General features: G+C 40.2%; 1 pseudogene; it reads left to right on the top strand.

The window, feature by feature from the left end:
- Positions 1-912: 912 nt before the first annotated feature.
- On the top strand, positions 913-1,622 carry LOC142434379 (elongation factor 1-beta pseudogene; annotated as a pseudogene).
- Positions 1,623-5,277: the final 3,655 nt, after the last annotated feature.

Raw genomic sequence — 5,277 nt, 5'->3', positions numbered from 1 at the left:
TGTCAACTTGATAAAGTGAAGGGGTGGAATTTAGCCTGACAATCAGGTCACAGTCTGATATTGCCTCCTGGTGGACATGGACTTCTTATGAGGATTCTGGGAACTTTCTTACTTTATCCTTGAGGAGAGGCCACACACTCTCTCTGCTTCACCTTCCTGTTGAGTAGCCACACTCAGAGAGCTGGAGGAGCCACGTGGACACATGCCCCACTGTTGAGATGCTTCCACCACCACTGGACCCACAAGACTTTCCACCCACCACCCTGTGATCTTCCTGCATTCGGTATCATTTTTCATGTGCTGTGTGAGTTTAAAGAGGAATTTATGGACTAGTATCAGACATATGGGCTAATATCAGACTTATGGACTTGATCTGGACTGGGCTGGAATGTTTTCTCAATATACAATTTATCTTTGCTATAAATCTCTTTCTTATACATATATGAATGTCCCTGGATTTGTTTCTCTAGTCAACTCGACCTAACACAGGTACGTCAAGATGATTCAACTTTAGAAAAACATTTCATGTAATCTACTACATAAACAAAACAAAGCATAAGAATCAGATGATCACATTAATTGATGCAACAAAAGCATGTGACGATATCCAAAACCCATTCCAGATTAAAACACTCAAAAAAAATAAGAGTAGAAGGGAAATTTCTTGACACGATAAAGATCATATCAATGACCAGCATCTCACTCAATAAGGAAAAACAAAGTATTTCCCTTGTGATTGAGAACCAGACAAGAATGCCCCTTATCACCACTCTTCAACATTATGCTGGAAGTTATGGTTAAAGCTATTAGAAAACAAAAATAGCTTTTTTGTCCCATCTCTTAGCGTTCTGTTCTTCCATCTGAGACCCATTTTTCCTTCACTACCGCCCACCTCCTGGTACAGCCGGCGCCATGGGTTTCGGAGACTTGAAGAGCCCTGCCGACCTTCAGGTGCTCAATGACTACCTGGCCGACAAGAGCAACATGGAGGGGTATGTGCCATTACAAGCAGATGCGGCAGTGTTTGAAGAATCTCCGGCCCTCCACCCGCTGACTTGTATCATGCCCTACGTTGGTATGATCACATCAAGTCGTACGAAAAGGAAAAGGCCAGTTTGCCAGGAGTAAAGAAAGCTTTGGGCAAGTATGGCCCTACTAATGTGGAAGACACCACCGGGAGTGGTGCTGCAGACAGTAAGGATGACGACGACATTTATCTCTTTGGATCTGATGAGGAGGAGGCGGAAAGTGAAGAAGCAGAGGCTAAGAGAAGACCGCCCTGCACAGTGTGAGTCACAGAGAGCCGAGAAGCCTGCCCTTGTTGCCAAGTCCTCCATCTTACTCGATGTCAAACCGCGGGACGATGAGACCGATATGGCGAAACTGGAAGAGTGCGTCAGAAGCATTCAAGCAGATGGCTTGGTCTGGGGCTCATCCAAGCTCGTTCCGGTGGGGTATGGAATTAAAAACTCCAAATACAGTGTGTAGTTGAAGATGACAAAGTTGGTACAGATATGCTGGAAGAACAGATAACTGCTTTTGAAGACTATGTGCAATCCATGGATGTGGCTGCTTTCAACAAGATCTAAAATTCCTCCTGGGCGGTTGCACTTAAATAAATGGCTAAAAGAAAACAAAAATAAGTCAAGTGAAACTGCACTATTTTTAGATATGATTTTATGTGAAAAATCCCAAAGATTCAACAAAAAAAATGTTGGAAACTATTGAGAGATTCACCAGTGTGGCAGGATACAAGATTAAGATACAAAAAAAAACCAAAACCAGTCAGATTCCTGTGTACTAATGAATGGAGTTCTGAAAAAGATATCAATACCCACAGTTTTACAATAGCCACAGAAAAGGTGAAATAGTTAACAATAAATCTAACCAGAGAAACTAAATATTTTTAAAAGAAAGTTACATTACACTATTACAAGAAACCAAAGGATACCTACATAAATGGAAGAATATTCCATGTTCATGGATAGGCAGGCTTAACATTATGAAAATGTCAATACACCCAAAGTAGTCTGTTACCACAATTTTGATCAGAATCCCAATTTTGTTCTTTAAATGCATGGAAAAATGAATTACTAATGCCATGCGGAGAGGGTAGAAACCCAGTATAAACCGAGAACTTCCTAAAAAGAGCAAAGTAGGAGGCGTCTCACTTTCTGACCTCAAAACATATTACATGGCCAGGTGGTTAAAAAGGCTGACACTGATACGATAGATACACAGACTAAAGAACAGAATAGAGAACCCTCAAATAAATTAACCTGTCTCGTTCCTGCGGGACATTCACCGTGGGTCCTGGAGGAGAGAGTGGGAATTGGGGCGGTACAAGAGGCACAGAGAATGAGGACAAGACAATATCCTGATCAAGTCCTGTTTTAATGAACAAAGAGTCACAGCTTATACCAGCCAGCCAAGGGGGGGGGAGCCTCAGCCGCACATGCAGATTAGGCTACCTTGGCAACAGGCCAATCAGGGAGTTCAGGGGAGCGCGCCCTGCCCGTGAGTCAGTAAGGGCTTACAGTCTTCAATTAGGTACGCAGAGGAGTGGCATGTGCACGTAAATCAAGCATAGGGGAGGGCGATCTTTTGCCCAATCAAGGGGAAGCAGGACACAGGTGCTTATCTAAAGAGCATCACCCCTTGTTTGCTCAAGCTTTACAGCTGCAGTGCTCTGTCACGTAGGCTGGGGTAGAAGAATGCCCAGAGCTCAGGCTAATAAATTCCAAGTAATGGCCGGGCCTCACGGCTCCAGGCAAGTCCTAATAAATTCCAAGTAATGGCCGGGCCTCATGGCTCCGGACATTAACCAACCTTCAGACAACTGATTTTCAACAAAGGGTCAAAGAACATTAAATGGGAACAAGATTGTCTCTTCAGCAACTGGTGTTGGCAAAATTGGATTTCAATCAGTTGAAGAATGAAAAAGTATCCTTACTTCACCCTATGCACAAAAATGATCTCAAGCTGAATAAAAAACTATATGTAGAAACCAGGGCTACAAAGATTATCAATGAGAAAATAGGGACAAAGTTAAGGGCCCTATTATAGGGCATAGGCATACTACCAAATATAATGAAGGAATTGCTAGGTAGCTTAGCCTAGGGAATTGGGAAGTCCATTTACGCATGCCCAGGAGAACCAACAAAAGACAAAAGCTGGATTTTCCCGCCGGTGGGCTTGGATGGGCGTTACACCTGGAGCAGCCCACCTGGGCCGGGTGATTGCAATTCAGCCAATGGGATCGACCTGGGGTCGTTCACCACACCTCCCCTGGGAACCCTTAAAAGGCAGGGACCTGAAGGGAGAGGGGCTCTTGGTCTCTTGGTCTTGTCTTGCTTGGGTGGTCTGGTGGTCTTCGTGGGAGGGGAGAGATCCTTGCGTGTCCCGGAGCAGTCTCTGCCAGGCCGCATGGTCAAAGGAATCCCATGGGTGCTGCGTAAAACCTGATGCTTCTTTGAACTTTCATTAAATTCACTTGGATCACGAGCCTGGCTTCAGCGTGAAATCTTTCTCGCATGGAGCCAAGGACCGAGGCTGAGATTTAGGCTGGAGAGAGAAACCTAACAGAATCACACAGTAGATGACAAAATAGATGACTTAGAAGGAACTTCTAAAAATAAAACACTTATGTGCATCAGACGATTTCATCAAAAGAATAAAAAGAGAATCCAAATTAACACCTAAATATAACACATACAATTAGATCAAAAGCCCCCAAACAAAACTTCATCACCAGAAGAAAATAAATAAAGCTTCGATGAATCAGAAACCAGAAAACAATAGAAAAAAATAAACAAAACAAAAAATTTGTTCTTTGAAATGGTTTTTAAAACAATGATTAATAAAATTGATACTCCACTGGCAAACCTAAAAAAAGGAAAAGAAAGGGGGGAAAGTAAATATTATAAACAAGAATTGAAATGAGTGACATCATAACAGAACAAACTGAAACAAAAAGATAATTACACAATATTAGGAAAGACTGTACTCCAACAAATGAGAAAGCCTAGAAGAAATGTACAAATTTCTAGAAGTAGATTGCCTACTTAAATTAACAAAAATTGATATGGAAAACCTTAACAGACCCATAGCAGAAGAAGAAATAGATCTGGTCATTAAAAAACTGAAGTCCAGGTCAAGATTGTTCCACTGGGAAATTCTACTGATATTTAGAGTACCATTAAGACCAATTCAAAAACAGAAAACAGATTCTACACAAACTATTCCAAAATATAGAAAAGGACACCACACTACCAAATTCATTTTATGAAGTGTGTGTAACCTTGATACCACAACTCAGCAAAGACATAATTAGAATAGAAAACTATAGACCAATAAATATCTCTTATGAACATAGATGCCAAATTTTCACCAAAATTTAAGTTAATAGAATTAATCAAAATATTTTTAAAAGGCATGATGGGGGCTCAAGGAGAAAGAAAATCCTCTGAAAATGATGATGGCAGCATATGTGCAAATGTGCTTGACACAATGGATGGATGTATGGATTGTGATAAGAGATGTAAGAGCTCCCAATAAAAGGATTTAATTAAAAAAATTTAAAGGCATGATGGGAGTTATACCAGATATACAAGGATGGTTCGATCAATGTAATCTGCTATATAAATAAAATAAAATAAAAAATCATCTGATCCTATCAATTAATTGATGCAGAAAAGGCATTTGACAAAATTCAACAATTAAAACTTTTTTTATTAAAAGATCATTTTATTGGGGACTCATAGCTCATAACAGAGCATATATCAATTGTATCAAGTATATTTGTATATATGTTGCCATCATTATTTTCTAAACTCATTCTTTTAAAAAGTTGAGTTCTAATTAACATATCATACATTTCAATGGTTTAATTATATAAAGAAGGGCTGCACAATCATTGTCACAATCAACTTTGGAACTTTTAAAACTTTCTTTTACAGATTGATGTTGATCCCCCTTTCCCCTCTCCTTCCCCTTCCATGTCCCCAGGTAAACATCAACCCTGTAACGCTCTTCCTATTTCCTTTAATTTCAGTTTCTCTATATAGACAAGCTATACAAATCTAGGGCAGACACCAAACAAAGATGTATGAACCAAGCAAGGGTCTATCAACTATAGCCCTACAGAAACAATAGAGACTTCAATCTAATAGGAAGCAGAGACTATTAAAAGTTTAGAATAAATCCACATTGGGCTTGTAGGGACATCGAGTTACAAGATCTTACGTTCTGGTATGAGTACAGTTGCTGAAATCCCCT

This window comes from Tenrec ecaudatus, chromosome X, assembly GCF_050624435.1.
Source record: "Tenrec ecaudatus isolate mTenEca1 chromosome X, mTenEca1.hap1, whole genome shotgun sequence".
NCBI classification, from domain to species: domain Eukaryota; kingdom Metazoa; phylum Chordata; class Mammalia; order Afrosoricida; family Tenrecidae; genus Tenrec; species Tenrec ecaudatus.
This window is presented reverse-complemented; position numbering and strand designations above follow the sequence as displayed.